Source organism: Rhinopithecus bieti, unplaced genomic scaffold, assembly GCF_001698545.2.
Source record: "Rhinopithecus bieti isolate Rb0 unplaced genomic scaffold, ASM169854v2 scaffold_1887, whole genome shotgun sequence".
NCBI lineage: Eukaryota > Metazoa > Chordata > Mammalia > Primates > Cercopithecidae > Rhinopithecus > Rhinopithecus bieti.
Genome location: NW_016803685.1, coordinates 1,113,502 through 1,138,171, shown reverse-complemented (window position 1 = coordinate 1,138,171; position 24,670 = coordinate 1,113,502). Strand labels below are relative to the sequence as shown.

Here is a 24,670-nt window from a genome sequence, read left to right as displayed (position 1 = left end):
CTACAACATGGCTAACAAGATACTGAGAGAAATCCCTTGCAATATAACACATATAAACCTACTGGACAGGATTTTTTTTTCTAAAAGATGCATAGCTATACTGGTATCAAAATAAGGAAATTTCTGAGAGATCAGAAATGAGCACAAAGCAGAGATTCACAAGGGCAAACTAACTATCGGGTGGTGTTTACCCTCAAGGTTTTTGCCCATCCCTGGTGGCCTAGAAACTGAGTTACAAACACCTGAGATAGCAGACAAAGTCTGGGACTGAGCACGTTGTGGGGTAGAATAGAAATCTCCACATAAATACAGGACCAAGAAAGAATGATCCTCTCACTAGAAAATAACTAGAGAGCAATGGCGGGGCATGTGCCAGTTTCAGCTTTAGTAATCAAGGAGATAAATAAGTCTCTTCTAAGAATCTAAACCTGTGTGAGTGCCAAAATTTAAACTGCGAGGTTAAAAATTTGGTTTAAAAGTGGTTCCTAGTCATGGTGTCCTTAGATAACTAGTAAAAGCAATCTCAGACCCTCTCTGGAAGAATTTACTTTACCTCAAATATTTATAAATTCCCATAAATACATTTTCAAGGAATGTGAGCTCACAAGAGAAGGAAACCACTAATGACATGAGAAAAAAGATATCATAGATGGGAGCCAGTGCAAAGAGAACGCTACAAAATCAGATCTACCAAAAAATGTATATAATGGGATTATCAGATATAGAATATAAAAATTTTAATATGTTTAAAAATACAAGAGAGACTTGAATGTACAAATAATGAGAAACTCAAAGTTTATCATGCAGATGTAACATATGACCAAATAGAATTTCTAGAAATAAAAAAAAAAAAACAGGGAAAATTAAAACCTAATAGTTTGGGGATGATATGATGATATATCTGGGAATGTTTACCTGAAAGCACAAACAAATGTGATGTAAAACACGATCAAGAGATTAAGAGACATGGAGAATAGATTGACAAGGTAAAGGAAAAATCAAATTGCAGTTCACAAGAAGCAAATAGAGAGAACTGGGAGAGGCACTATTTCCAAAGATATTGTCAGAGGTTGAATAGAATTGATGAAGGCCACCAATTCTCAGATTCCAGACACCAACAAACTAAGGAAAGTAAGTTTTTAAAAGAATTGATATATAGATACTTTGTAGTATATAAAGCAACAATAAGAAAGGGAAGAATTAAAAAATAACCAGAGGTAAAAAAGACTACTCCAAAAATAAAAAGCAGATTGAGAGCTCACTTCTTGGCAGTACCAATGAAAGCCAGAAGAGAGTAGAATATTTCATATGAATAAGAAATGTTAACTGAGAATTGCATACCTAGTAGACTTATAACTCAAGGATAAAAATAAAATAAAGATACTTTCCACAAAAGGAATGGTGAGCAAATAGTATATGGTAGAGAAAATTAATGAACTGATGTTAACTCTGCAACTAGGATTGATATGAAGAAAAAAATAATGAATAATAACAAGAAAAAAGCAAGCTGTGTAAAAATATAAATGTGTGATTATGTTTATATGAAGCAAAAAATAAACAAAACAGTACACTGTTTAGAAATACATTATGTGTAAAACATATGCAAAAGCAAGATGATTATCATAAAATCTAAAATAGTCACCTTTCGAGGGAAGCAAAAGGAATATAATTGAGGAGGTACACATAGAATCAAAGGTACAGGAATATCTTATGTTCTCTTATTCTGTGAAATGAGAAAAAAGTATTCATTTTTATTATATTTTAAACTATACACTTTTGTAGGTATGCAATTTTATAGTAAAAAATGAAAACAAAGTTATTAGCAGAAAAAAAAAAAAACAGGTGTAAATCTGAAGCTAACATTATTTGATGACTCTAAGATTGTATGTTTTGCCTCAATATGACTGCCTCTGTTGACATATGGTTCTGAATGATATTTTAGAAAGAATATTGATTCCAGGCATTCCTCTAACAAAATGATGAGCTTGTATGACATGGTCCTTTGGGATTACAGATCCCTTGGTGGATTCCTAATCTACCACCGATGAGGATTTCAAAGTTGTTTATCTATACAAATACAAAACATACAACATGGAAACATCTCAGATTGGAGATACTGCTATCTGAAACCCTTGGCACAAGTTTATGATTTAGAGGCATTGGGGCTCAAAAACCATACCCCAAAGTATGGTGCATTGATAGGCTGAGTACTTTGAACTAAAGTAACAGCCTCAGAACCAAGGTCTACTCTGGCCTTCTCCCAGCCCCCATCTCTTGATCTGTTCTCTCCTGAAGTGCAAGGGGAGGCTTTCTCAGAAGTTTCTTTCATCTGACTAAAGGAAATCCCTCCTGAAGAAATGTCATTGTCATGAAGTCCTTGCCTGGAATCTACATAATCAGCGAAGATTAACTCCTTGCAAAAGAAGAGACACGGTGGCTCATGCCTGTAATCCCAGCACTTTGGGAGGCCAAGGCGAGCGGATCACCTGAGTTCGGGAGTTGGAGACCAGCCTGACCAACATGGAGAAACCTCGTCTCTACTAAAATACAAAATCAGCAGGGTAATCCTGGCTACACGGGAGGTTGAGGCAGGAGAATCACCTCTCCTGAACCCGGGAGGTGGAGTTTGCAGTGAGCTGAGATCACACCATTGCACTCCAGCCTAGGTAACAAAAATGAAACTCCATCTTAAAAAAAAAAAAAAAAAAAAGATCACACTTGGACTTTTCACCTATTCTTAAGGCTACTACCCAGGAGAATTTATCTGCATAGTAAGACAACCTTTGTTTGCAGTTCGTTTTCTCCTTTCACCCTTCTATTGCTTGTGCTGCCACCTCCCCCTCAGAAGCCCCAATCCCCTACTTCATTCTGTAGCTCAAAATGTTACTTAGGCTTCCACAATTTGGCCCTCCTTAGAGTCTCATATTTTGTGGGACTTCCGTGTATATGAGGTGATAAATTTGTATGCCCTTTCTCCTGTTAAATCTGTCTAGTTTCAACTTTATTCTAGAGATTCCAATCACAGAAATTTTGGAAAACAGGGAAAGCTTAAAACTTCCCTATAGAGGTAATTTCAAATTCATATTAAAGTCAATTCAGGCAACACACACCTCTGTTTTGGCTACCTTAGGGAACCTTCCTCACCAATATCCTACTGTCTAAAATGGAAAGAAAAAAATGAGGAGAATAAAAAGTTTGTTTCTGCCAAGAATCTATGAAACTATTCGGCTAATGAAAAATCATTCATTTGAGCACACATACAAAGTCAAACTACCCTAAATATAAGTTAAGCAGCTATGAGATATAATAATTAAAATAATAAAATTTGAAGTCTGTTTTCTCATCATTCTACTCAATAGCATTCTTTCATATATCAGGCCATAAAGATGCTTGTATTATAATTACAAAACACCATTAAAAAATGTATTATGTCCTACAGCACTTAGCCTTGACAAACAATTACTGGATCTCACATTCAACTGAATACAAAAAGCAATCTTTATCACAAGGTTAAAATTAGCCTTGGAACAATAAATGCTTTCAAAGCTATTCTAAACTCCAAACTGCTTTGCATCAGTCTCTTTTGAGGAACTGAAAACAAGTAAACTGAAGGACATTTGAAAACTTCCTGTGTCCTCTCAATTTTTTTTCAGTTTTTTTTTTTTTTTCTTTTAGTTTTATAGAAGACAATCATGTTATACCTGAAAGGTGATCCATATGGCTCTCACAGGGAAAGGTTTCATAAGTTAAAATCAAAACCAAACAAAATAATTAACCAAGCAAACAAAGAAATTCTGAGAATTCTGAATTTCACAATGTGTTATTCATAACAGTACTCTAATTATCAGCACTACTTTTCAGGCATTACTATAGAAAAAAAAAAAAAAACTAATAAATTTGATTCATGGAGGAGGGACCTGAGCAAATAGATTTGTTTTTTAGTTCAAACCCAGAATTCTAAGATAACACACTTCTCAGTTCATCCTTCAGAAGACAATATGATATGTAAAATTTCATCATTTAAATTACTTAGCAAATTACTTTAATCAGAGTAGCTTCTCTTTCTGTAAAAGGTGTTGTAAACTAAAAATAAAATTCTAAGCCTCCCAATCATATGAATAGATCCCCTTCTCTCAGTCAAGAGCATTACAAAGTTAACCTGAAAAACTAGTTCAGGCCATGATGGGAAGGTGGGGCTGGACATGCCTCATTCTACTGTCTTCCTTTTGAAATTCAGGTATAACTGTCCAGTATTAACATTAAAACAGAGATCTTAAGACTGATGAAACAAACTTTTTGTGCAATAAGACACCAAATTCCAGCCTCACTCTAGTATAACATCACATGACAGGCTCTGAAAGAAATTGAAGTATTTTACCCTAAACTATATTTCTTTAACATACTTTGAAAAGGTCCTGCAAAGCTGTCTCTTGTGGGGAAAATCTACTTTCTGTGGAGAATCCCCTTCCTTTTCCATGTTTTTTCCCTGGTCTAGGAGAGAATTAACTAAGAGTCTGGTACATTTTTAAGTCTGATAAGAAACATTTACAATCTATTCTCTCTGTAGCCTGCTATCTGGAGGCTTCATCTGCATAATGAGAATCTTGGTCTCCATAACCCCTTATCTTAGCCAAGAAACTCCCTTCTATTGATTCCAAGTCTTCAGCTAAACTCTTTCAACCAACTTCCAATTGGAAAATCTCTGAATCTATGACTTGGAACCCTCCCCCACTTCAAGTTGTCCTGCCTTTCTGAACCAAATCAATACACATCTTATGTGTATTGATTGATGTCTTATGTCTCCCTAAAATGTGTTGATGTAATTTGGCTGTGTCCCCACCCAAATCTCATCTTGAATTCTCACATGTTGTGGGAGGGACTTGGTGGGAGATAATTGAATCATAGAGCAAGCTTTCCTGTGATGCTCTCATGATACTGAATAAGTCTCAGGAGATCTGATGGTTTTATAAAGAGGAGTTCCCCTACACAAGCTCTCTCTCTTTGCCTACTGCCATCCATGTAAGATGTGACTTTGTCCTCCTTGCCTTCTCCCATTATTGTGAAGCCTCCCCAGCCATGTGTAACTTTAAAGTCCATTAAACCTCTTTATTTTGTAAATTGCCAAGTCATGGGTGTGTCTTTATTAGCAGCATGAAATGGACTAATACAGTAAATTGGTACCAGTAGAGTGGGGTGCAGCTGAAAAGACACCCAAAAATGTGGAAATGACTATGGAACTGGATAGTAGGCAGAGGCTGGAACAGTTTGGAGGGCTCAGAAAAAGAAACATATTGGAAAGTTTGGAACTCCCTAGTGACTTGTTGAATAGCTTTGACAAAAATGTTGATAATGATGTGGGCAATGAAATTCAGGCTGAGATGGTCTCAGATGGAGATGAGGAAGTTGTTGGGAACTAGAGGAAAGGTAACTTTTGTTGTTTTAGCAAAGAGACTGGCAGGATTTTGCCCCTACCTTAGAGATCTGTGGAACGATGAACTTGAGAGAGATGATTTAGGGTATCCGGCAGAAGAAATTTCTAAGCAGCAAAGCATTCAAGAGGTAACTTGGGAGTTGTTAAAGGCATTCAATTTTAAAAGAAAAACAGAGCTTAAAAGCTTAGAAAATTTGCAACCTATCTGAGCATGGTGGCTCATGCCTGTAACACCAGCACTTTGGGAGGCTGTGGTGAGCAGATCACTTGAGTTCAAGACCAGTCTGGCCAACGTGGTGACACCCTGTGTCTCCTAAAAATACAAAAATCAGCTGGGTGGGGTGACAGGCACCTGTAATATCAGCTACTCAGTAGGCTGAGGCAGGAGAATCACTTGAACTTGGGAGGCGGAGGTTGAAGTGAGCTAAGATTGTACCACTGCACTCCAGCCTGGGCACCAGAGCAAGACCTTGCCTCAAAAAAAAAAAAAAAAAGAAAAGAAAATTTTCAACCTGACAATGAGATAAAAAAGAAAATCCCATTTTCTGAGGAGAAATTCAAGCCGACTGCAGAAAGTTGCATAAGTAACGAGGAGTCAAAAGCTAATCCCCAAGACAATTGAAAAAATGTCTCCAGGGCATGTCAGCCAGCAACCTTTGTGGCAGCCTCTCCTATCACAGGCCCAGAGGTTTAGGAGGAAAAAATGGTTTCATGGGCCAGGTCCAGGGTCCCTCTGCTGTGTGCAGTCTAGGGACTTGGTGCCCTGTGTCCCAGCAACTCCAGCCATGACTAAAAGGGGCCAAGTACAGCTCAGGCTGTTGCTTCAGAGGATGGAAGCCTCAGGCCTTGGCAGCTTCCACATAATATTAAGCCTGCAGGTGCACAGAAATCACACATCGAGGTTTGGGAAACTTTACCTAGATTTCAGAGGATATACGGAAATGCTTCGATGCCCAGGGCAGCAAAAGTTTGCTGCAGGGGTGGGATCCTCATGGAAAACCTCTACCAGGGCAGTGCAGAAGGGAAATGTGGCATCAGAGCCCCAGCACAGAGTCCCTACTAGGGCACTGCCTAGTGGAGCTGTGAGAAGAGGGCCACCATCCTCCAGACCCCAGAATGGTAGATCCTCTGACAGCTTGCATCATGCACCTGGAAAAGCTGCAGACAGTCAACACCAGACCGTGAAAGCAGCCAGAAGGAGGGCTCTAACCCTGCAAAGCCACAGGGTGGAACTGGCAAAGGCCGTGAAAGCCCACCTCTTGCATCTGCATGACCTGGATGTGGGATGTGGAGTCAAAGGAGATCATTTTGGAACTTTTTAAGATTTGACTGCCTCGCTGGATTTCAGACTTGCTTGGGGTCTGTAGTTCCTTTGTTTTGGCCAATTTCTTCCGTTTTCAATGGCTGTATTTACCCAATGCCTCTACCCCCATTGTATCTAGGAAGTAACTAAGTTTCTTTTGATTTTACAGGCTCATAGGTGGAAGTGACTTGCCTTGTCTTGGATGAGACTTTGGACTTTTGAGTTAATGCTGAAATGAGTTAAGACTCTGGGGGACTGCTGGGAAGGTATGATTAGTTTTGCAATGTGAGGACATGAAATTTGGGAGGGGCCAGAGGTGGAATAATATGGTTTGGCTGTATCTCCACCCAAATCTCGTCTTGAATTCCCATGTGTTGTGGGAGGGACTCTGTGGGAGATAACTGAATCATGGGGGTAAGTCTTTCCTGTGGTGTTCTCATGACAGTGAATAAATTTCATGAGATCTGATGGTTTTATAAAAGGAGTTCTCCTGCACAAGCTCTCTCTTTCTTTGCCTGCTGTCATCCATGTAACTAAGACATGACTTGCTCCTCCTTGCCTTCTGCTATGATTGTGAGACCTCTCCAGATATGTGGAACTGTAAGTCCATTAAACTTCTTTCTTTTGTAAATTGCCTAGTCCCGGGTATGTCTTTATTAGCAGCATAAAAATGGACTAATAGATGTGTAAAACCAAGCTGTAGCTTGATTATCTTGGGCACAAGTTGTCAAGCGCTACTGAGGCTGTGTCATGGGCATGCTCTTAACCTCACCAAAATAAATTTCTAAATTTATTGAGCTCAGGAGTTCAAGACCAGCCTGGGCAACGTGGGGAAGCCATGTCTCTACAAAAATTAGCTGAGCGTGGTGATACACGCCTGCAGTCCCAGGTACTTGGGAGGCTGAGGTGGCAGGATGGCTTGAGCCTGGGAGGAAGAGGCTGCAGTAAGCTACGATGGCACCACTGCACGCCAGCCTGAGTGACACGGAGAGACTCTGTTTTTAAATAAATACATAAATTGATTGAGACATGCCTCACATACACTCTGGTTTACAGTGTAATCAAAATTATAACAACAAAAAACGTTGGCAAATAGAAAATCTGGACACATCTATAAAATATTCTTACTGGTTGACCTAAAAATAAATTGATTCCTGTGGAAGGTTCTACAGTCAAAATCTTCCTATCACTTTGGTTAAAATACTGATTGAGGCCCTATCACTAGCTTGCCGAAGTAGCTTTGCAAATCATTAGACGGTTATAAGGAACATCATCATGGTGGCAGTTTTCTTTTGGGCTGTAATCACAGTCTGAGTTCAAGAATATATTCAAATTTAATTAAGTAGCAACAGTAACAACGACAACAAATACATTTTAAGTAACAATGGAGTCGGTCACTTAGATGCCTGTCTGGGTGCCAAGGTTGATAAAAGCATCTCCAAATGATAACTGATAGTTTTATAGTGCTCTATAATTATCATTTATGCTTTTACACATGCAATACAATTTAACATTCTGAAACATCTTATGAAATGAGAGAACCTTTTCAAAATGTTCTTTGAGATATTGGGGCTAAATGGGAAGTTATGCGACCACGCTATTTTGGGGGAACACCAAAGAGACCTCCTTCTGGTGATTCACAAGATACCTAAGCATATTAAAGGCCTTCAGACATCTAGTACTAAACCTACCTGCATAATTTTCTATAATACATTATCCTTCAAACCTTTCGGATTCTAAAAGTTTTTTTTTTTTTTCATATATTACCCATAAATATCCCAAAGAACACTAACATTTTATAGAAAACAGGTTATTGAGATAGAGAAAGAACCCCCTTTAGGGGCTGGTGGTGGGGTGGAGGGTGGCAGCCCAAGCCTGGAAATAAAGGAAAAGCTTGAGATCCTTCAAGAAAAATTCCAGGTACTTAGCTAGCCTTGAGAAGTAAATAAGCAAACTGATAAGCAAGAAGGTAAAAGTAGCTTAAAACAATAGCCAAGGAAGCTATAATCACAGGATGTTTGGTTCTGCCATAGAAACCAAAGATAAAATACGTCTCTAAGTTGTTTTTCAGAAATCTGTACCTCCACCAAACGGATCTGCCTCAGATAAGGGAGAACTAAGGGCTGAACTTTGACCAAAGTTCTTTGTTCTACATTTCTTTCTGAGGTACCTAGAGAAAGTCAAACCCAAGAGCCAGAGCTAAAACTCTTTTTGCTGACCACAAATTTTAAAACAAAGTTTCTCTTCCTTAACTGATTGCAAACCAGAAAATATCTGAATCTACCTATGAACTGTAAGCCCCCTGCTTCATGATATCCTGCCCTTTTGGGCCAAAACCAATGTGAAACCTCCATGTATTGAATTATAATTTTGCCTGTAACTTCTGCTTTCCTGAAATTTACCCCTACTTTAAAAAATCCTCATCTGTAAGCCATCAGGGAGGTCAAGATTTAAGTGTGAGTTGCCTGATGTTCCTTGCTTGGTGCCCTGCAATAAATGCTTCACTTTCTCTGGCTGCTATCAGGTTGTCAGTGTTTGTCCTTGCTGAGCCAGGTAAGCAGGCCTCTGATGTATTTACGTAGGTCAATGGTCTCTAAAATTATTTGATCATGTACTCCATCAACAAAGCAAACTTTTGACCTGAATCTCCAATGGAACATTTACAAAATAGAAATCAGAACAAAAGAGAAAAATAATATAAAGACTTTCATACTTTCTTGCCATATCCCAATGCTTTAGGGATATCTGACCCACAATGGGCATTGAACAAGATTTTTCTGGAGTGCGAAAGAACAGAACAGATCTAGAAAAGAAGCTATTTAGTTTAGTGCAACCTCATAAAAATCTGCCCTGACAAGGGAAGACTGTCCAGAACAGCGATTGACAAACTCCTATGGTAAAGAGTCAGATAATAAATATTTTAGAGTTTACAGGCACTATAATCTCTGTCACAACTATTCAGCTCTGCTACTGTCACAGGAAGGTAGTCATAGACAAGATTAATGAGTGAGTGTGCCTGTGTTCCAATAAAAAATTATTTATGGACACTAAAATTTGACTTCCATATGTATGTATATATTAATCAGCTATTGTTTTCTTACTGCTACTTATATTAATTTCATATTATTTTCAAATGTAACAAATCTTCTAATTTATTTCCAGCTATTTATATTATGGTCTGAATGTTTTTGTCCCTTCAAAATTCGTATTTTAAAACTGAATTACCAATGTGATAGCTTTAGAAGGAGGGTATTTTAGAGGTAATTAGGTCATGAGGGTGGTGTCCTTATGGATGGAATTAGTGCCCTTATAGAAGAGACCCCCAGAGAGACCCGTTGTCCTTTCCATTATGTGACCACACAGGTAGAGGGCATCATCTATGAAACAAAAAGTGTGCTCTCACCAGAAACCAAATCTGCCAGTGCCTTGAACTTAGACTTTTCAACCTCCAGAACTGTGAGAAATAAATCTGTTGTTACCAGCTAACCCATCTACGACATTTTGTTATAGCAGCCCAAATGGACTAAGGCAATTTACAAATGTAAAAATCATTCTTAACTCATAGGCTGTACAGAAACAGGCAGGAGTCAGCCGGACGCGGTGGCTCAAGCCTGTAATCCCAGCACTTTAGGGGGCTGAGATGGGCGGATCACGAGGTCAGGAGATGGAGACCATCCTCGCTAACACAGTGAAACCCCGTCTCTACTAAAAATACAAAAAATTAGCTGGGTGTGGTGGCGGGCGCCTGTAGTCCCAGATACTTGGGAGGCTGAGGCAGGAGAATGGCATGAACCCGGGAGGAGGAGCTTGCAGTGAGCCTAGATTGCTAGATTGCGCCACTGCACTCCAGCCTGGGCAACGGAGAGAGACTCCATCTCAAAAAAAAAAAAAAAAAAAAAGAGAGAGAGAGAGAAAAAAAAGAAAGAAACAGGCAGGAGGCTGGATTTGACCCTTTGGGCTATCATTTGCGGACTCCTTGTCCTAAGAATGAAGGAGCAGATTAAGGGGAAGACCAAAGATGACTACAGAGGGTGAGCTGAAACCGTTTTGATTTTCCTGCTAAGTTTTAAGGATGAAGGATGAATGATTCAGTTTCTTAAGGTTAGGAGGGCATAAATCTTGAACTTATTTATAATAAGTAGCAGTAAGAAATTAGCAGCTAGCCAATGCATAACTGATTAACAAAATTAGTGTTTTGAAAGAGTTCAAAACATGATTTAAAACACGATTGCACTTTTGACAAGTTTTTAGGAAACTCCAAAATTATCAGACCTGGCTCTGTGATCCTAACGGCCCTCTGTAGATAGTCACCACTAATGTTTATCAGCAGGAATTATTTCTGCAAAAATGGTACAAAGGAACAGCCTTTTAATATATCAAGCTCATTAGTAACAAAACATAGTCCTAATAGCTGTAATGTTTGATAGCACTATATAAAATTATTTTCGAATTTAGGTGAGGGTTACACAAACATCATAGATCTCCAGAAGCCTTTTATCTGATAAATCTAAGTGTAATAAAACCTCATGGTTCTGATAACCAAAGGCTAGAGAATGAGTGATTTATATACACTGCAGCCTTCCAGAATTCCAACTTGTTAGCTAAAATAGCCCTAAGGGAAGCTAAAATTGCAAAAAAAAAAAAAAAAAAAGATAAATAAAATGCCAGTATTTCCTCAGAAACCTTTTGGTTGTAGTTGGTTTTTTAAAAAACAATTCTAATATTACCGATTTTCTGGTAGTGAAAATAAAACAATAGGTATAAGCATCATTGTTTCATATTAGCTATACAGAAGAGTATGTTGAAATTCATTTGTTAGCATATTGATAAGTTTCTGTTTCTCTGATAAAATTAAACTATACTAAAGGTTCCCAACTTAGAATGTAGATACTAACCATAACACCATATTATGATCTTATAATTGGGTTACGATGTCTTGGATCAATTTTGTAATGGAAGTAATTTCAAAGTAATCTTATTTTTTTTTTAATTGCTACAAATCTAATATACAGAGAAATGTGAAAGATTCCAGGTATCTGAACAATTGCAAGCAAGGTATCTGATTATTTACTTAGATAACATGGAGGATACGGGCTAGAGAAAAATACTTAAATGATTGTGTATTCACATGGAAAAGTGCTCCTACTATGTAAAAGCCCTCAGCCAGGTCATTTTCATCGTTCTTGCAAATAACAAACAGATAGCTAAATAGACTTGAATACAAACATAAGGAGATCATATTTTCTATATGTGTTGATGTTATTGAGAGGAATTAGGAGGTGCTCCAATGAACTGAGGGACCAGATTAAGAGATACAGGTAGATATTCATTCTCATAAACTTCATCCGTTCCCCTTGCATTTTGGAATCTTTTTTTTTTTTTTTTTTTATGATGGGGCAGTATGGTGTATTGTTTAAAAAAGAATGAAGTCAAATTAGCTGTTTCACATACTGGTTCTTTTATTTTACTATCTATCCCACCCAGACAAGTAAACAGCCTGTTTCTATTTCACTTGCCTCATTAGTAAAATGAAGATAGTCAGAGATAACATCTCAAAAATTAATTGACACAGCCATTAAATAAGGTAAAATAAACAACTGTATTTAGTTTGGATAAGGTAAAATAAGGGATATTTAAAGTGCTTAAAATAATGTGTGGCACAATACAAATGATTATTATGATTTCATGGTCTTCCATGCATTAACATTTTTACCCTCTCTATGGATGTAATATGTGCAATATAATACTGATGTGTACTTTATCTTTGGTGAAAGGATGTTGGGTGTTTCAGAGATTGTACATAGCTGTAAGCAGTATAACTGTATGAGGATACTGGGAGAACTTTGATCTTTAGGAGGGCTTCCAAATGCTAACTTGCTGAAGCTGCCCATGTTAGTGACACAGACCTACAAAAGATTGTAAGATTCCTAAATTAGGGTCAGGCGCAGTGGCTCACGCCTATAATCCCAACACTTTGGGAGGCCAAGGCAGTCAGATCACCTGAGGTCAGGAGTTTGAGACCAGCCTGGCCAACATGGAGAAACCCCATCAAGTGCCAAAATTAGCTGCGCGTGGTGGCGGGCACCTGTAATCTCAGCTACTCAGGGGGCTGAGGCAGGAGAATAGCTTGAACCTGGGAGGCAGAGATTGCAGTGAGCTGAGATCGCACCACTGCACTCCAGCCTGGGTGACAAGAGCGAGACTTCATCTCAAAAAAAACAAAAAAAAAGTTTCTGAATTAGTTCTCCACACTACTTGATCTGGTAAAGGGAAAGGATTTGAGCTGGAGATTGTGAGTGCAGAATGCAGAACAGCAATGCAGAATAGGTCTAGGCCATACATCTTTTCTGAAAACGTAATATAAGAACAGAGCCTTATATGCCTACTTCACTGATGTCAGTATGTATAATGAGATCAAAGAAGTTTCCTTCCAAGTTGCATATTGCATTGTCTGTATTTTCAATATGTTTTAAAGGGGTCAATAGGGAAATTATAAAAATAAAGATGGGAGTCCTAGGACAGGGAATAAAGAAAATCCTGAAAAACAAAAACAAAGAGGGAGGGAAACCAAATATCTTGGATAGAGAATTAAGATCCAAAGACATGCTGCGAGGGACCAGAGCAATGGACTTACTTTAACAAAGTAACATGTAACTTGGGGTCTAAAACTGCAACCACACAACTACAAGATAGAGACAGTACTATTTATCAGCTGAAAACATTAATAAAACACTATGGAGCTTATATTTCAATACAATCAAGAGAGAAATGAGTATTTTGGTAGCAAATTAGTATGGGATGTGATTGTCCCACTTTCTTTTTTTTTTTTCTTGAGACAGTTTTTCTCTGTCTCCCAGGCTGGAGTGCAGTGGCACAATCTTGGCTCACTGCAACTTCAGCGTGCCAGGTTCAAGAGATTCTCCTGCCACAGCCTCCCGAGTAGCTGGAATTACAGGTGCCCACCACCATGCCCAGCTAATTTTTGTATTTTTAATGGGGATGGGGTTTCACCATGTTGGCCACCCTGGTCTCAAACTCCTGGGCTCAGGTGATCTGCCCACCTCGGCCTCCCAAAGTGCTGGGATTATAGGCATGAGCCACCATACCCATCCCGTCCCACTCTTTTTCAGAGATGCTCAAAGTAGTGCCTCCAGTTTTTGGCAAACTAGAACACTTTAAATGGAAAATGTAAAAGAAGAGACAGGTTTAGAGACTTAAAGTCAGGTCATATGAGAAACAGTTAAAAGAAACAAGCATATTTAGCTTGGATAAGGAAAAGAAGAGACATACAAAAAACTATTATTACTTATCTGAAGAACAGTCATAGAGAGGGAGTTTAAATGTATCTGAATCACCTTAAGATGGGATAATGGGCACAATAATTAGAAACTACTCAAAAGCATTTCAATTGTACTTTCGAACATCCAAAGCTATTTAAAGAGGCAATTGCCAGTCTCTGAAGAGTTCCTCTTAACTAAAGTGTTTGAGGATAGTGTAGTAGACACCTACTAGATTAACTACCCAGCACTCCTTTTCTGAGAATTGCCATTTCTCTCCTTCATCCATCTGGTTGCAGCCTCTCCCACACCTTCATCTCCCTCAAATACATCACTTTTGATAGGTTCAGGGGCAACACCCTGAGAAAGAGTCCATATACAGTTCCAATTTTTAGTACACTTCCTTTCTTACGCAAGTTGCTTTACTGTCATTGGGATGTGAGGGACATCTCCTTATATTTTTTCAGTTGGATTTCCATTGTGCAACCAAAATAAAACTTACATGCATATTAACCAGGGCAATAATTGACAGCAAGATGGGGAATACAGTAAGCAGATGGTGGCCAGCAAGCGTGTAAGTTCACTTCCAACGGATACTTCGTATTTGTGTGACTACTCATTTTTAGTAAACATCTATCTTTAAGGGCAAGATTTGGGAATTTGATTATAAAATCATAAACTTTTCTCAAATTATATTAGCCTAAATAGCCATAATGAGAGAAAAACACAGGATCAAATGTTCCCCTAATTATTTACTGAATTTTTAAAATAGATTTTTTCAGCTTTATTGAGGAATAATTGGCAAAACTTGTATATATTTAAGATATGCAATGTGATGATTTCATATATCAAACATTGTGAAATGATTACTATAATCAACCTAATTGACACAGCCTTCACCTCACATAGTTGCCTTTGTTTTCTTGTAGTGAGAATGTTTATGACCTATTCCCTTAACAAATTTCAAAAATACAATATATGCCATTATTAAGTATTGTCACCATCCTGTATATTAGATCCCTGGAACATATTCATCTTAAAATTGTAAGTGTGTACCCTTTAATCAACATTTTCCAATTTCCAACCCACTTCCCCAATCTCCTGGCAACTACCATTTTACTCTCTGCTTCTACAAGTTCAACTCTTTTAAATTCCACAAGTAAGTCAGATCATACAATACAGTACTCGTCTTCCTATGTCTGGCTTATTTCACTTAGCATAATGTCTTCTAGGTTCATCCATGTTGCCCCAGATGTCACGATTTCCTTTTTTATGGCGGAATAATATTCCATGTGTATGTATATATATAACATATTTTCTTTTTTTATTCATTCATCAATGGACACTTAGGTTGTTTTCCTATCTTGGCTATTGTGAATAGTGCTGCAGTCAACATGGGACTGCAGGTATCTCTTTAAAAATGGTCAAATGACGTGAATAGAGATTCTTCTAAAGAAGATGCACCAAAAGCCAAAAAGTATGTGAAGAGGTGCTCAATAGTTCCAGTCACCAGGGGAATGCAATCAAAACCACAATGAGATATCACCCCACACCTATTTGGATGGCTAGTATCACAAAGGCAAGAGACAACAAGTATTGGTGAAGGTGTGGAGAAAAGGGAATCCTCATACACTATTGGCAGTAATATAAACTAGAATAGCTATTATTGAAAACAGTATGAGCCAGGCACAGTGACTCACACTTGTAATCCTAACACTTCGAGAGGCTGAGGTTGGCAGATTGCTTGAGCTCAATAGTTTGAGACCAGCCTGGGCAACATGGAAAAACCCCAGCTCTACAAAAAAAAAATATATATATAAAAACTTAGCTGGGCATGGTGGAACATGCCTGTAGTCCCAGCTACTCAGGAGGCTGAGGTGGGAGGATCGCTTGAGCCCAGGAAGTTGAGGCTGCAGTGAGCCATGATCATGCCACTGCACTCCTGTCTGGGCAACAGAATGAGAACCTATCTTAAAATAAAAAAAATAAATAAAAAATAAAAAATAAAAAAAAGGAAAGAAAAGAAAAGAAAAGAAAAAACACAGTATAAAAGTTTCTCAAAAAATTAAAAATAGGTTACCATATGATCCAGCAATTGTATTTCTGGGTATATATCAAAAGAGAATGAAACCATTTACTGAATTTAAAAAAAATGTGAAATACCTATGCAAGGTAATCAAAATGACACAAAGTCTACAATAAAATATTCTAATGATAAACAATGTTGTTTACCCAGAAATGCAACTAATTTGTATTCTAAATGTAAATATAAATATTAACACAATGAAACATAAATGCCAATATAGCCCATTATACATACTCTAACTAAACATATGAAAACATACCAAAGATATATTTATAATTAGATACAGATCAAGTGTTCTGTCAGACATATCTCACATTTAAAATTTCTGGGGACTGTCTCTAATAATGCTTAAATATTTAAAATCGTTTGAAAAGAGAGTTTAGGTATTAAATCAACTTAATACAGACTTGTAGATTAATATTACTCCTAGTAATTGTATATTTGATATTCTGAATATACTTATTAATTAATTCATTCATTTAATAACAACTTAAAGGTTAGTTTTTCTGTACCAGTTTAAGATTAATATAAAAACAAAAAATAAATGATAAACACAGGAGCTATGTGTTACTCCTATCTACGAACAAACTTGTGGTGGCACATAATGTAGAAAATGCATGTAGACATTTAATTTTGGCATATTGAATATTCTTCCTAATTTTATTTAATCTGAATGAGATATATGTTATAATTATAACAAATGTTTTCTCTAACTTTTATATAGAATTCTATAATTAATAAAATGCAATTCCAACATAAATTCCTATCATTGACTTTTGGAATTACAAAATATAATTCCAACTTTTATCTATAAAATTATATCATATCTATAAATTTGCTAAAAAAGTTAAGAAAATATAAAAAGAAGAATACACGTCAATAATATGTATGAAAATGTAATAAAGGTTAATAATATATATTAGCACATGTAATAAAAATCAGTAATTTAAACAGTATGGTTATGTTACAAGAAGAAACTGGAAGACCAATGGAGCAAAACAGCAGGACAATGATTGTGGGCATCATTTTGTGGACATTCATTCATGTTGAATCTGATATATAGTTAGGCTATAATAATTAATGGGGAAATATGAGTTTTTCATCTATTGACATAGGATAATTGATAAATAATTTAGTGAAAAACAAAGTTAAATCATGATGATTTGCTATATACCAAAATAAACTCTAGATACATTAAAAACATAAAGATAAAACAGAAGATGTAGAAGAAAACATATGTTAACACATGCCTCAACTTTAAATGTTGGAAAACTTTTAAATATAAAAACAGTAACAATAAATGAATAAATAAATGACTTAATACATAAGTAAAGGAACAAATTGATGAGTAAAAGACGAATAGACTAAATAAAAATTCAAAATAGAGCTAGCATGGATTAATATGATTGATATATTGGGAGAAAAGGATTAACAGCTGAGTTGTGGCCTTTCCTCAGCTCTGGGGTAGGCAAATTTTATTTGTAAAGAGCTATTTAGCAAATACTCTTTGTGGATCTGTCTGTCACATCTACTCTGCAATTGTAACATGAAATCCACCATAGACAATATAAACCAATGGGTATGGCTATGTTCCAGTAAGGCTTTATTTACAAAACTAGGCTGGAAGCCAAATTTGGCCTGTGCACCTTAGTTTGCTGACCCCTACTCTAGTCTCAGAGATGTGAAGAACTGGACTTTTGGCCTAATCCTCCTTGACCTAATCTTCTCTGAAACAATAACTCAAAAAGTGAATACCTGATCCAAGATAAATCAGAGTCCTGCTGAGGTTACACTCTAGTTGCTGGATACCTATACATTGTTGAGTTCGGTTATTAAGTAATCTACAACTAAGGAGATACAGTTACATCAGATAATTAACACTAGATTCCTACCCCTGAGCAGAGTCATGGTGACAAAGAGTAAATACATCCCAGAGCTGATGGTTTCCCTACACTGACAGACTACATCAATCAGTCCCTTTCCTAGTGACCATGGAAGTCTATGATGCAGAATCATTTGGGGACACTGAAAGCGGTGCCAGAGTCACATCACTTCCACTTTACTAATACTGCACATGCTGTAACAGACTCATCTCAGATCCTTTTTAAAGACAAATAAACTTGATGCTACATTTCTGGGTTTGACTATCAATCAAAATCTAAAAATAACTGCTGCTGGGAAGAGTAAAATATATGTGTGATTACAGAATGTGTTCAAAACCAATGAGAAAAAGATGACCCCTTTAGTAGAAAATGATAAAATATGAATAAACAGTTCACAAAATAGAAATTTATATGAAAAGAGCAATGAAAATGTTTTTACCGCATTAGTAATCAGAGATAAAATGATCCAATTTTATACTTATCAAGCCAAAATTTAATGATAAAACTATGCACTGGTAGTAGCATAAAGAAATAAGAATCTTTGTGAACTCTTAGTGGAGTTTACACTGGAAAACTTGAAAGTAATTAGGCAATAGGAAGTACGACAAAATGTACCTTTTGAACTACAATCCCAGTTCTAGGATTATTTCATAAATGAGTCATAGAACGTATAAATATATGTGCACATAGATACCATGTGCAGCATTATTGCAACAAAAATATTTTTTAAAAAACTGCTTAAATGTTGACTAAAGGCACACCTAGGAGATATTGCAAAAAAGTGAATCACACAATTATTTTTTGTTTCCCAGTGTATACAATATATACACTGTGCTGTAGTCTATTAAGTATTAATAGCATTAGGTCTAAAAAATGTACATTCCTTAATTTAAATATTCTTTATTGCTAAAAACTGCTAATGATCATCTGAGCCTTCTGAGAGCCAAAACCTTTCTGCTGGTGGAAGGTCTGGCCTTGATGTTGCTGGCTGCTTACTGATCAGGATGGTGGCTGCTGAAGGTTAGGGTGTCTGGCAATTTCTGAAAACAAGACGACAATGAAATTTGCTGTATCACTTGGCTCTTTATCTCACAAAAGATTTCTGTGTAGCATGCAATGCTATTTGGATAGCATTTTACCCACAGTAGAACTTCAGTCAATATTGGAGTCAACATTTCAACTATGTTCACAGTATCTTCACCAGGAATTGATTGTATCTCAATAAACCACTTTCTTTGCTCATCCATAAGAAGCGATTCCTCATCCACCCACGTTTTATCATGAGATTGCAGGAATTAAGTCACATCTTTAGGCTTTACTTCTAATTCTAGTTATCTTGCTATTTCTAAAATACCTGCAGTTACTCCCTCCACCAAAGTCTTGAACTTCACGTGAACTCAGTGAGAGATATGCAACTCTTCCTTTCACTTGAACACTTAGAGGCCACTGTTGGGTTATTATTTGGCCTAACTTCAAAGTCTTCAATGATTATTGGAATCAACTTCTTTGAAACTCCTCTTAATATGAAGATTCTGACCTCCTTCCATGAATGTTCTTAATGAAATCTAGAATGGTAAATACTTCCCATTCTCCACTAAACGTTTTCAATTGACTATGCTCAGATTCATTAGAGGTATCACTATGGCAGTTATAGCATTCATGCATTTCTTAAATAATAAGACTTGAAAGTCAAAATTACTCCATGATCCATTGGGTGCAGAATGGATATGTTAGAAGGCATCAACACATTAATCTCCTTGTACATCTCCTTCAGAGCTCTTGAATAACCAGGTTCATTGACAATAAGGAGCCAATAGGTCTCAACCTTGGGCTTAAAATATTCAGTAAACCATTGTTGTAAATAGATGTGCTGTCATCCAAAGATCACTGGTGTAACAGATGACCATAACAGACATATAATAATAAAAAAGTTTGAAACACTGCAAGAATTATCAAAATGTGGCAGGGATACAGAAAATGAGAACATGCTATTAAAAACAATGACATCAACAGACTTGATTGAAGCAAGGTTGCCACAAACCTTCAATTTGTAAAAGAAAATAAAAAACACATGTGAAGAGCAACAAAGCAAAGCACAATGAAACAATGCATGTTTGTGAGCTATGTTTGAAATAAGGTATTAGTCATATAAATTATGGTGAAACCAAAGTCAACAGTTATTTTTCATTGCCTGTCCAATATCCAGTCCTATATTTGTTCTTACTAATGGGATCCTGATATTATTTAGGGGGCAATGTGTCCAATTTGAAACTTGCCTTTCTAAATTCCCTTGCAGCTAGGAGAGACCGTTTGACTTACATCTGGCTAGTGAGAAATAATCTGATAATTTCTGGGAAACTTTTTTCCCTAATATAGAACTTGCACCTTCCTGCTTTTCTTCTATTTCTTTCTGCCTGAAAAATATATTTCTCAGTAGCAGCACTAAATGCTAGAAAGTAAGTTGTAATGTGTTCAAACTTTTAAGAAAATAATTTTTTTTTTTACTCTAGAAATTTTAAATCTGTAAGGATACTAAAAATATACCTACTATACACCCTTTCTGAACAACCTCTGGATGACTGGTTTTAGGAAAATAAAATATCAAACTGAGAAAAAAAGAAATATGCCACATGGAGAGTGACACAAAGTAATTTGAGTACTCAGAAATGGAGTACACTTCTAGAATATGAATGACTTGTCTCCAGATGACAGATGGAAACTGACAGAATCTTTGGAATTATGTGTAAAAAAACATATACACTTGTAACAAATCAGGTAAAATAAAGAAAAAACTAATGATAGTTATGTATAAGAGGAAGTCAATAGAAAATGTTTAAATTGGAAAAAAATGAAGTGTTGTTATATTCTTCAGAAGCATGAATTTACAAATCTAAACATAGTAAGAATTGCAAGTATAGTTTAACAAGATCAAGGAAGAAGAATGTGAAAAGATGAGGCAGGGAATTGCTGAATTTCATCAAAATATTTTGGTATTATTTAATGTTTAACCTTGTGTACCTTTTACTTTGCTGGAAGTGAACTTTTTAGTTTTAAAATATTATAAAAAGGCTGGGCACCATGGCTCACACCTGTAATCCTAGCACTTTGGGAGGCTGAGGCGGGCGAATCACCTGAGGTCAGGAGTTGGAGACCAGCCTGGCCAACATGGTGGAACCCTGTCTCTACTAATAATACAAAATTAGCTGAGCATGGTGGCATGAACCTGTAATTCCAGCTACTCGAGAGGCTGAGGTAGGAGAACTGCTTGAACCCGAGAGGCGGAGGTCGCAGTGAGTCGAGATCACACCCCTGCACTCCAGCCTGGGGCAACAAGAGTAAAACTCCGTCTCAAAAAAGAAAAAGAAAAAAAATTATAAAAAGCTGAAAGAGAATATAATATGAAAAACTGATTTGTTAAAGATTACTATCTTCTATGTATAAAAGTACTTCTTAAAATTATAGAGGCAAATAATTCGACAGAAATGTAGTCAAAGGATTTGCACAGTTTCATAGAAGAAAGAAATAAGTAATGATTTGAGAGGGTGCTCAACCTTACTAATAGAAAAATGCACATGTGAAACAACCATGAGATGCCATTTTTTGCACATGTTATTTGGCCAATATGGCAAAGATTTTTGAAAGGTTGATAACATCCAGTGCTAAAGGTTGGAGGTACAGGCAGGGAAGGATGCTATCTTATATTATTTAGTGTGTGAACTGTTGAGACACTATTGGAAATTTATCTTCAGTTTCTCTCAAAATTGAAAATATATATACTTTTAAATGAGTAATTCCACTTATAGGAGTCTATTCTAGAGTAATTACAGTATAGGAAATAAAATATGAACATTTCATAGTGACAAAAATTGTAAAACCCAAATGTTCACCAAGAAAGTAATGGTTAAGTAAATAATACTGTATCTAATCCATACTCTGAGAATTACACAGCTATTGAAAAAGTGAGTTAATAATACCAGAGGGCTTTCCTTTATCATTTTACATTCTATTATGAGAGAGAGAAAATAAACAGAAAAATAAAACCAAATATATTAATACAACTTTTAAATTGGAATATTAAAAATGACAAAATTCAAACTATTCCTTAAAAGTCATGATTCCTTTGGTTATAATGTTTCATAACTGATAGCTGCATTGGCATGGATTTTTATCTAACATAAATATTTTAAATTACCAGTTCTTCAGAAAATTATAATCTCTACTATCTCTCTCTGTATATGTGTGTTCATTCACACACACATATATTTGACACACATATACAAACATTTCTAGAGAAAAATATAATGCACTGATAGTAGATTATAAACCATCATTGCATTGAAAGTATCTTTTTTTTAGATTGCTTTTACTAAAGTACATGCATTATCTTCTCCTATGGGAGTGAAGAAGAAAGTTCTATCACATTAAAAGTTATAGAAAAGTATATTACATGTCAACTTGACAACAACTGAACAAGTGTAGTGCTGGTATTGAAAGAGGAGTCTAAGGGGTATATATAACAAATCCTAGATACAAAGACTTACTGTCAGTGAACTATACAGTTATTTAATATGTGGATGTATCCAGTTCTTCCCATTGCATTAAACTGTCTTATTCCTCCTTTAAAGTGGTGTTATCCATCTGAACACATATTCAATTACATTTTCCACTAAGGATGAACTACTAAAATCAATGTCACATCATAAACACCTGTATTTTTCTTTCTCCACTAGAGTTTAAGATTGCTACAATTCTATAAGTATTGACTGACATCATTATATTATTTAGGATGAAGAACTTGAAGGAAAGATACCGTTTCCGTATGAGTGCTAACGTAGAAAATGTATACTTAAATTCTACCTCTTTTCTTCAAGTAAGGGCTGAATCAGGTTCAGGTACACATGGCTAAAGAACTTGTTTGGATAAAATGATACATCCAGGCCAGTTTCATTAGTGATAATAAGGAAGCACTTTTATTATTATATTGGGAATCAAAGACAGCAAATTTAGTTTTTATAATATGAGTAGCCATTAAAGAGAACAGTCAGCATTTCTGTGTTGATTGTGGATACTGAGAATAGGCCAGTTACTTTTGTACAGAGAAAGCACTCCCACCCCACCTTACCCCACCTCTGCCTTTGCCCCTAACTTCCTATGACGGAAGCTAAGATTTCAGCTCTTTCATACAACCTCTCAAGCACATTTATTCTCCTCAAACTTCCTAAAATATTTAACACATTTTCAGTTAAATCTAAACTCATTATATTTTATGTTTGTAGCTATATAAATACTGGTCACAACAGAACCAAATAGCAGTCTGTAATCTCATTTCTTGTACTGCTCTCTCATTTCACTCTCACCCCAACTTAAATGTTCTTTCATTTACTTGGCTTTTCCCGAATCACAGGCTGTCTTCCCACAGATCATGGTAACTTCATAAAATGGCTCGTAATCTGACTTTCCACAAAGTCAAAGCTATCAGATAACTGAGCAGTTTCCTCTGTTTCCTGAGAAATTCCTTCTAGCTCTTGGTTACCTGATCCCAGACTGCTCTCAAGGTACACTGCATAATTCTTAGCCTCAAATTTCTTTTGCAATCCTATCAGAATTTCTTTTTGTTGCAGTCCAGTGTTGGCTTTCTTCATTTATTTGCTCGTTTCAGATGAGCATACTCTCCAGTTGCTTCCTGAGAAGGGGCTCATGGAAAGTAAATGTATTTATCTGCACTTGCTAAGGTTTGAATGGGTCCCTTCCAAAATTCAGGCGTTGCCAATGTCATAGTATTTCTTATAACTGGAAGTTGAACAATGAGAACACATGGACACAGGGAAGGGAAAGACACTGACTGGGTCCTGTCGGGGGAGGGTCAGGGTTGGTGGGGAGAACATTAGGGAAGATAGCTAAAGCATGCTGGGCTTAATACCTAAGTGATGGGTTGTTAGGTGCAACAAACCACCATAGCACAAGTTTACCTACATAACAAACCTGCACATATATTCTGGATCTAAAAAAAAAGAAAAAAAGAAAAAAGAAATGTGGCTTTTAAGAAGTGATTAGGCCAGCAGGTCTCCTTACCCGTGAATGGGATTAAGGCTCTTATAAAAGAGACTGAAAGAGGCTTCAAGCAGCATTGGGCTAGCTAGCTTGCCTGCCCTTCTCTCTTCTGCCATGTAAGGACACAACAAGGAGGCCCTCACCAGAGCAGATGGTGATTTCTTGATTTTGGAATTCCTAGCCACCAGAACTGTGGAAAAAAAAAAAATTCTCTTTATACATTACCAAGTCTCAGATACTCTGTTGTAGAAGCACAAAGTGAAGGAACTAAGACATGACATCTGACTGATATTTTGGTAGATATAGAATTTGATATTAAAAATAAATTCCAACCGAGCCCCGTGGCTCACGCCTGTAATCACAGCACTTTGGGAGGACGAGGCGGGCAGATCACCTAAGGTCAGGAGTTTGAGACCAGCCTGGCCGACATGGCAAAACCCCGTCTCTACTAAAAATACAAACAGTAGCTGGGTGTGGCGGCTTGCACAAGTAATCCTAGCTACTTAGGAGGCTGAGGTAGGAGAATCATTTGAACCTGGGGGAGGTGGAGGTTGCAGTGAGCTGAGATAGCGCCACTGCACTTCAGCCTCGGTGACAGAGTGAGACTGTCTCAAAAGGAAGAAAGCGGATAAGGAGGGA

The 24,670-nt window shown here is 36.7% G+C and overlaps 1 protein-coding gene and 1 pseudogene across 1 annotated transcript in view; one reads left to right on the top strand and one right to left on the bottom strand.

Moving 5' to 3' along the window:
- The window catches only part of DPYD (dihydropyrimidine dehydrogenase), an 875,642-nt gene that overhangs the window by 381,961 nt on the left and 469,011 nt on the right, over positions 1–24,670 (bottom strand).
- The window catches only part of LOC108514369 (small VCP/p97-interacting protein pseudogene), a 13,408-nt pseudogene continuing 6,826 nt past the window's right edge, over positions 18,089–24,670 (top strand).